The sequence below is a fragment of the Nerophis ophidion genome, linkage group LG16 (assembly GCF_033978795.1).
Source record: "Nerophis ophidion isolate RoL-2023_Sa linkage group LG16, RoL_Noph_v1.0, whole genome shotgun sequence".
In the NCBI taxonomy this organism is placed as follows: domain Eukaryota; kingdom Metazoa; phylum Chordata; class Actinopteri; order Syngnathiformes; family Syngnathidae; genus Nerophis; species Nerophis ophidion.
The window spans coordinates 16,810,126-16,819,998 of NC_084626.1; the positions used below are offsets into that span (position 1 = coordinate 16,810,126).

Below are 9,873 nucleotides of genomic sequence, written 5' to 3' on the forward strand. Positions count from 1 at the left end.
CTAAAAAAACTAGTTTATTTTTCTTAATGGAAAGGCAACAAGGCAACCGCTTGTTACTCTCGGGGTCTCCTAGCCACTCAAGCAAATTATGGTCTAAAAATGCAGTTTTCCATCGACAACATGACATCATCGCGCCAAGTGCGGGCTCTTTCAGTCAATTAGTGCGTATGTATACAGCCCGGCCCCCGGCCAAAAAATGTTGAATTGTAATTTTGAGGAATTCATCTGAATGTGCATGAACTATTTAGGTTCAAAATTGTTAGAAATGTCACATGTGAAATGTTTAAATAAGACCTTTCAGTTTATTGTACTGTGCCAGCTGTACTACCATATGAGTACATATGTTAAAATTTTTCATTGAAAATAAAACAAAGTCCATTTGGCTGTCATCTGTTTTAATTATGGGACACAATTGTGTCAAAGTCATGATTTCTTTTTTTTTATGCTTGAAATAAGAAATCATTACTTTGAAAAAGTAGTTTTATACTTGTGAATGTTGATGACACAGTTTTTCAACAGTTGATATTCTCGTTTCAAGCATGTTTTACTCAATATAGGTCATAAAATCTCAGCTGCAAGCTATAATATCTTACTGCGATAATTTAGGACCAAAACCCTTAAAACAGGTAAAACACTCCAACATAAAGTCTACTTAGTGAGATGAATTATCTTATCAGAATGAAAACTAGCAAATATCACCCTTATTTGAGATATTTAATCCTGCTTTGATTTCAGTTTTTGCGAGGCAAAACGTCTTCTAAGACAAACCAAACGGTCCAATTGCGATCAACTGAATGCCTTGAGATTACAATGACCTGGATGAATGACAACATTCATAGACAACACATGCAGTAGTGAACATGGACAAACCAGTGCTGTGCCGTCAGGGCCAGCAAGACCTTCACTGCTGGCCTAACTTAACCAGAAATCATAATCATAATTAAAGATAAAATTACTTTTTAATTTACTTTCCTTAAATATTTCAAATAATTAATATTCTCTTCATGCCACATTATGTTCCTTACACTGCTGTTGTTTTTAGTTTACAGTTTTTATCCAATCAGAATTCAGCTAATTTATGTTACCATGCTGTACCAAATCTGCCCGGGGCATTCAGAATCAACAATGCAGGAGTCTATGCACTGTAAGTGAACAGGGACATATAGTTGATAGACATTTGCGATAGCCAATCAGATCACGAGTTTTTGTCAATATGGTTTTCTAGATGGCCTCACATAACATTTGCGCGTCCTGTGATGGGGATACTCATCGGACCGTTAGCGGATAAATGGGTTGTACTTGTATAGCGCTTTTCTACCTTCAAGGTACTCAAAGCGCTTTGACACTACTTCCACATTCACACACACATTCACACACTGATGGAGGGAGCTGCCATGCAAGGCGCCAACCAGCACCCATCAGGAGCAAAGGTGAAGTGTCTTGCTCAGGACACAACGGACGTGACGAGGTTGGTACTAGGTGGGATTTGAACCAGGGACCCTCGGGTTGCGCACGGCCACTCTCCCACTGCGCCACGGATGAATTTGAGAACACATACAGTTGCTAGACAGTTGCGATAGCCAATAAGATCAGAAGTTGTTAAAAGTAGCTGCTAACAGTTAACTTAAAGTTTTAAACTCTTGTTGTAAAGTGCTTGTCATTTAATTAGCATTGTTACATGTGTTTTTGTCGCCATCATGTGGTCAGGGCAGTTAACATATCTTTGAGAAGTGTGTACTTTGAAAACTTTATTGACTGGAAGATGCATAAGCCGAGCAGAGAAATTTACGGTATATTTTAATTGCCGATGCGGGTTTATTAATTTTTAAATGCGCCAGAAAATAACCTGTTTTGTACATTGTTGATGTGATTCAAGGCGCAGTAGTGTGTAAATGTGTTTCTGTATAGTAATTCTCCAGCAATGGTCATGTGGTGACATCAATGATGGTATTTTGAGAGGTAATAATTGAAGTCGAACATCACTGAAGGCCTAGGTGGGAAACGCACGGCCCGCCACTGGGACAAACTGATCACAAAACCGAACGCCACAGTTATATTTCAGTTGAAATCTTTGGAACAAGATCAATCATCAATCAATAGATGATTATTTATATAGCCCTAAATCACTAGTGTCTCAAAGGGCTGCACAAACCACAACACTGATGAGCCCATCCACAGCGGTTCTGGAGCAGGAAAAAGGGAATAAGCGGTAGAAAATGGATGGGATGGATGCACAAGCACTTTAGTAAGTGACTCAGATGCCAGGTGTGTGTCCAACACACCGGGCTTGGACTGAAGTGATGACAGAGAAGCATCCGTCCATGTCTCAGAGGGAAACTTTCTTGTGCGTCGAGTCCAAGTCCTTCCCTCAATCTTCGGGGAGAGGTGCCTGCTCTCGGCATCCATTATTTTGAGCCGGTCCAAAGCCTCAACACCCTCGGGAGAGATTACCTCCTTGCCCTCAACTTCCTTGTCCTCCTGGAAAAAAAAACATGGCACATGTGTGGCAGCCTTCATCTCTGCAAAATTATTTTGCTTCTTGTCTTTTGCAAGACACACTTTAGTTGGTGGGATCATTCTGTGAAGAAAACTCTCTTTAGTAGAGGTTGTGACCTCCAAAAAGGCAGGAGATAGCAGGCAGCTTGCAGGTTTAAGAGTGTTTATTGTGCATAAGTACCAAAATCCAAGGTAGAGTGCAACAGGGATATGCACAAAAAAGCATGAAAAATAGATAAAGGGAGTTAACCACAAAGAAATTCAAAAACGAGAAGTCAAAAATGCTACTAACTGTAAAAGTTCCTCCGACAAAAAAGACACCAAACGTTTACATTGATCCCACAACTAACAAAGAAGGGAGCTAGGTTTAAATAGCCTTCTAACACCAAATTAGATTATTAATGAAAACACGCCTCCGGTGAGGAGGGAAGTATTCAGAAAGGGAGTAAAGCTACTGAAAACCGAATACAAATACAACAGGAAGTGGAATCAAAATAAGAGCACAAGCCAGGAAGTGAAGCCAAAAACAAAGTAAAAACACCCCAAAAAACTAAACAAAGACTGGCCTGAACTACAGGTCATAACACAGATGGCAACAGTAAATGAACAAGTAGATTAGTAACCCTCTCATCCATTTACGACCGCTTGTCCCTCATGATTTTGACAACATAATACAATGGGTACAATGCTGTACTTTGTTTTAAAGGCCTACTTAAACCCACTACTACCCACCACGCAGTCTGATAGTTTAAATATCAATGATGAAATATTGACATTGCAACACATGACAATACGTCTTTTTTAGTTTACTAAATTACAATTTTAAATTTCCCGGGAGTTTTGTCTTGAAAACGTCGTGCAATGATGACGTATACGCGTGACGTCACAGGGTTTTAGGAAGTGTGAGCACTACGCACACACACAACTAAAAGTCGTCTGCTTTAACGGCATAATTACACAGTATTTTGGACATCTGTGTTGCTGAATCTTTTGCAATTTGTTCAATTAATAATGGAGAAGTCACAGTAGAAAGATGGAGGTGGGAAGCTTTAGCCTTTAGCCACACAAACACACGGTGATTTCTTGTTTAAAATTCCCGCAGACATTGATCCCGACTACATGTCAACCAGCAGGGTTTCGGTGAGAAAATTGTGGTTAAAAAGTCGCCACTTACCGGATATCAGCTGAGCTTGTGGCTCCCATGGGCTGCCGTCGACGTCCCCGAGACACTGCGCGTCAACACCCGGCCGGCCGTAGACGTACACTTCCGACTATCAGGTAATATTAAACTCACTAAAACACTAGCAACACAATAGAAAGATAAGGGATTTCCCAGAATTATCCTACTAAATGTGTTTAAAAACATCGGAATACGTCCCAATGCTACGCGTTTTTTTTTGTTGTTTTTTTCTAGTCCGTCGCTATCAATATCCTCAAACAAGAATCTTTCATCCTCGCTCAAATTAATAGGGAAATTGTCGTTTTCTCGGTCCGAATAACTGTTTTTGTAGGAGTCTCCCATTAAAATCAATGGGAATATCTGAGGAGCCCCCACACTTGCGAAGTCATCGTCTGCGACTTCCGGTAAAATAGGCTTTTTCCGGAAGTACCAAAGGTGGCGAACTTTATCGTCAATTTTCTCTACTAAATCCTTTCAGCAAAATTATGGCAATATCGCGAAGTGATCAAGTATGACATAGAATGGACCTGCTATTCCCGTTTAAATAAGAAAATCTCATTTCAGTAGGCCTTTAAGTTTCTAGTTTGTCCTGGCTTTTCTGCCACATGTTCTATTGTTACTTTTGGACTACCTTTTCAAGCATTTTGCTGCACTATTTGTTTTTACTTTACTCTTATTGACTGGACCAGCCTTGTGCTCCTTTTTTCTTGTACATTTGCCATTTCTGTGTTGGACTTGTAAATAATACTGTATCTTATGAACCAGTCGAAATTCTGCGTCCTATCTTGGGTTCTAGCAATACACTTAATAACACAGGTTGTCTCTGTCCATTGCTGCGTTCATCTTAGTCTACTCAGGGAGGTGACCAAGACCCCGATGGTCAATCTGTCAGAACTACAGCATTCCTCTGTGGAGAGAAAACCTTCCATAAGGACAACCACCTCTGCAGCAAACAACCAATCAGGCCTGTATGGTAGAGTAGAGTAGACAGACTGAAGCCTGTTTGCCAAAACGCACCTGGAAAAACTGAGAAATAAAATTCTCTGATCTGATGAGACAAAGATTGAACTCTTTGGCGTGAATGTGCCAGGTATCATGTTTTGGATGAAACCAGGTCCCACTCATCAACAGGCCAATCGCATCCCTACAGTGAGGCATGGTGTGGCAGCATCATGGTGTGGGGATGTTTGTGTGGGGAAGTCAGAGACAAATCTGGATAGAGAGATTGATTGATTGATTTCTCTATCAATGTTTATTTATATAGCCCTAAATCACAAATGTCTCAAAGGACTGTACAAACCATTATGACTACGACATCCTCGGAAGAACCCAGAAAAGGGCAAGGAAAACTCACACCCAATGGGCAGGGAGAATTCACATCCAGTGGGACGCCAGTGACAATGCTGACTATGAGAAACCTTGGAGAGGACCTCAGATGTGGGCAACTCCCCCCCCCCCCCCCCCCCTTCCTCTAGGGGACCGAAAGCAATGGATGTCGAGCGGGTCTAACATGATACTGTGAAAGTTCAGTCCATAGTGGCTCCAAAACAGCCGAGAGAGTTCAGTTCAAAGCGGATCCAAGACAGCAGCGAGAGTCCCGTCCACAGGAAACCATCCCAAGCAGAGGCGGATCAGCAGCGTAGAGATGTCCCCAACCGATACACAGGCGAGCGGTCCATCCTCGGTCCCAAGGAGCGGTCCATCCTGGGTCTCGACTCTGGACAGCCAGTACTTCATCCATGGTCATCGGACCGGACCCCATCCACAAGGGAGGGGGGTAAATAGGAGAAAAAGAAAAGAAGCGGCAGATCAACTGGTCTAAAAAGGAGGTCTATTTAAAGGCTAGAGTATACAGATGAGTTTTAAGGTGAGACTTAAATGCTTCTACTGAGGTAGCATCTTGAACTGTTACCGGGAGGGCATTCCAGAGTACTGGAGCCCGAACGGAAAACGCTCTATTGCCCGCAGACTTTTTTGGGGCTTTAGGAATCACTAATAAACCGGAGTCTTTTGAACGCAGATTTCTTGCCGGGACATATGGTACAATACAATCGGCAAGATAGGATGGAGCTAGACCGTGTAGTATTTTATACGTAAGTAGTAAAACCTTAGAGTCACATCTTAAGTGCACAGGGAGCCAGTGCAGGTGAGCCAGTACAGGCGTATGGGATCAAACTTTCTTGTTCTTGTCAAAAGTCTAGCAGCCACATTTTGTACCAACTGTAATCTTTTAATGCTAGACATGGGGAGACCCGAAAATAATACGTTACAGTAACTTCATAGAAAGCACCTCAAACGATTTATATTTATGATTTAAGTTAGGACTAAAGTTAAAGTTTTCGTTGTATATTAGTGTGACACCCCCCCCCCCCCCTTTTTTTTAAGGGGACGGGCAATATGCGCATTCGTGTAGTTAGGAGGAGATGCCTCATTTATCGCAAAAAAGTCGTCTGGTTTAAGCCAGGTTTCGCTAAGACCGATGACGTTAAGGGTGTTGTCTCTAATGACCTCATTAACTAGTAACATTTTGGGAGACAAAGATCTGATGTTTAGAAAGCCCATATTATAGGTAGTGGGCTGTTTTAAGGAGTTGTTGATACAATTATCCGTAGGAGCAATATTAATAATGTTGCGTTTATTATGCGCAGTGCACTTAAACTAATTACGACCATATCTAGGAATTGATATGACGGGAATTTTCGGATTGTCTACTTGGTGCTGCGATAAACTGAACACATCATAATTTGCCACCTCAGTAGAACGCATGTTTAACTCTGACGTAGTCATGGTCATAGCAGAAAAACCATTATGTGAGTTGTGTATTATTCTAAGAGAATTGGTATGTGTACAGGGATTATCCAGCCTGGCGCTGGCTAGTTCTAATTTAACTGACTCCATACCCAGGCTAGCAGGCTCTGTAATTGCCTGTGACCGGGCTTGCTTTAGTGCAGTTAGTCAAATGCGGCTCAATGCAAAATCTATGTTCCGAGACAAGAGGATAACGCCTTCCTGGTTAGGGTGAAGGCCGTCTCTCCTCAGCAAGCCAGGTTTGCCCCAGAAAGAGGGCCAATTATCAATAAACGTAAATCCCTGTTGTCTACAGAAGTTATCCAGCCACTTGTTAAGAGAGACTAATCTGCTATATCTCTCATCATTGCCTCTCCCAGGCAGGGGGCCAGAGACAATTACTCGATGCCTGGACATCTTTCTAGCGAGATTACAAGCCCTGGCTATGCTTCTCTTTGTAATCTCAGATTGTCTCATCCTAACGTCATTGGAGCCAACGTGTATTACTATATTCGCATAACTAGTGGTGCTGTTAGCCTGTCGTACGTGTTTACTAGACCTGTTGCGAGTTAGCTCCCTAAGATTAGCCTCAATGTCAGGTGCTCTGCCCCCGGGAATACACTCAATTGTGGCTGGTTTGCTAAGCTTTATGTTTCGGGTGATGGAGTCCCCTATGACTAAAGTGTGGTGCCCGGTAGACTGGGGTGTAGGACTAGCTAAAGGGCTAAATCTGTTATGCGTCTCAACCGGTACACCGTAGCTTGTAGGCCGGTTAGGGCTGCTACAAGCTGGGCTAGTTGGCTCGCTACAGCTAACGCTAGCAAATGTGTCCGCAACATGTAAAGTTATGATATTACACTGCTCTAACTGGCGGACACGGCTCTCTAGCAAAGCCAACCTATCCATGAATAAAGTGCAGGAAGCGCAGGAAGCCATACTCACAGAAACTTTCCGTCGCCGAGTGGGGTGCCAGCTGTCTTCGGGAAGTGGTGGTCACGGTGGCGGGGGAGTAGCTTCCTTCAGACCGGCGCTGCCTTTCTCCGCTAGCCTCGTTAGCTTAGCAGCTAGCTAGCTGAGGACGGAGTGGTGAGACAGAGATCGGGTGATTTGCAAGTTAAATTGAACTATTAAATATGTTCGAGAAGTTGTAAATAAAGCTGCAAAACAGTTAAAAGCACACAGATAGAACGATACTTTGTTTTTTTGCAACAAGAGCAGTCAGCGAGCAGTCATTCACGTTGACCCGGACAAATGCTGCTGTTACTCCCTCCGAGGTCTTAATCAAGGCTCAAGTCGTTCGTTTTGCTAACAGACATTCATTTTAGCCACGTCTTCTTCACATTACCAATGATGGCAAATATAATGCCGTCAAAACTAATAAAATAAGCAAACAGAACTTACAATTAGTCTGAAAACACATAGATTTCACATATCTCAAAGAATCATACCTCATTGGCCTCAGAAACTCCAAGGGAATAGTTTCTTTTCGATCCGAGACTCCATTAATGTCTTCCACACTTAAAGGCTTGTCATCTCTGCTTCCTTAAATCCGTCACATATTAATTGTCCTCTCAACATCGTGACCAAACCGGAACAAAAAATATATTCCCTTCCAATTTACATGGGTTTTGTAACAAAAAGAAAGTTAACTTAAACTTGCATGAATTCACCCATGGAAATAACGTTTTAATCACATTATGTGTACAATATGAACTTATATTAATGCATTGTATTTATTCATTCTCACGAACTATGAAATGATGTAACAAATATACATGTTGCTTCTGTCAGCAGCTACAGCAGCAATGCACAGACACATCCTGGATGAAAACCAATGCTTCCAATGCAACCTGTAGAAGCTTGAGAGGTGCTGCAAAAAGTTCAGTTCAGTTTCAGTTTATTTAGAACATCCGTACGATCCAATGTAATTCATCACATATTTCCAGTTGTTTCATTACAGCACATCCGAAAAGGAGTAGAAAGAAGCTGGGCTTATTTAATCCTACCCCTTTTCATACCATATACCGAATTTTTCTGACTATAAATAGCAGTTTTTTTCATAGTTTGGCCAGGGGTGCGACATATACTCCGGAGCGACTTATGTCTGAAATTATTAACACATTACCGTAAAATATCAAAATAATATTATTTATCTCATTCGCGGAAGAGACAAAGAAAATGTCAGCAATCGTCACACACACGTCAACCAATAAGAATTCGACAGGGGAGGGTCATGGCAGAAGTGCATTGTGGGTCATGGGATGCTAACTGCTATATGCTATATGCTACTGCTGTAGCTATTACAATGGATCATTTAATCATTGGCGGTACCTTATAAAAACTGAGAAAGGCTGAACAAAAATGGCACCGAAAAGGAGATCATGGACTGCAGATTACAAGCTGGATGTAGTGAAATATTCAGCAGAAAATGACAAGAGGAAGCGGCACATACCTTTGGAGTTGGCAGAGTTGTTTAGAAGCGACATCGAGGATGATGATTTCATCGGATTTATCGATTAGGAGTGACAGACTGTTTGGTAAACGTATAGCATGTTCTATATGTTATAGTTATTTGAATGACTCTTACCATAATATGTTACCTTAACATACCAGGCACCTTCTCTGTTGGTTATTTATGCGTCATATAAGGTACACTTATTCTGCCTGTTGTTCACTATTCTTTATTTATTTTAAATTGCCTTTCAAATGTCTATTCTTGGTGTTGGATTTTATCAAATACATTTCCACCAAAAATGCGTCTTATACTCCAGTGCGACTTATATATATGTTTTTTTCCTTCTTTATTATGCATTTTCGGCCGGTGCGATGTGTACTCCGGAGCGATTTATAATCTGAAAAATACGGTAGTATTTTTTCTTTTAATTTTGTTTGTTCTCTGTAACAGAGCGGTGCATAAATAAATAATATACCATAGTAAGTAAACAAATATTAAATACATGAATATTTTTTATCTGAAAATTTAAAAATAGGGTTCAAGATGTTCATCATTATTATTGTTCTGTTTACTTTATGAGCACTTTTATTAGGAACTGGTAGGGTGGATCCCAAAGATGCAGAGACGTCTTTGTTAGTTGAGAAATGTTCTTCCTTTATTTTTGGCGGAAGAAGGACGTAGCAAAAACAAAGGCGATGGTGGAAGCACAAAAACACACCATGAAAAAACTACAATGATAAATTACCAAAACTAAAACAAAACCGCTAGTCAAGGCTAGAAATAACACTGACTGAGAAAATGTAAAACAGAGGAACAAAGTACTAAATAAAACGCTAGACGAGGCTAGGAAAAAATACTTCATGAAAGAAGTGAAACAGATAAACTGGATATAAAACTAAAGGTGCTGGACAAAGCTAGGTGTTACAGATAAACCTGTGAGATGCACGAGACAAAC

The 9,873-nt window shown here is 41.1% G+C and overlaps 1 long non-coding RNA gene across 2 annotated transcripts in view; it reads left to right on the top strand.

Annotated features, from left to right (window-relative positions):
• The first annotated feature begins 3,388 nt into the window (after window positions 1–3,388).
• Window positions 3,389–9,873, top strand: part of LOC133535026 (uncharacterized) — a 27,095-nt gene continuing 20,610 nt past the window's right edge. For both annotated transcript variants that reach the window (XR_009802129.1, XR_009802130.1), the window contains exon 1: window positions 3,389–3,774. This is a non-coding gene — a long non-coding RNA (uncharacterized LOC133535026). The remainder of the gene's footprint in view (window positions 3,775–9,873) is intronic.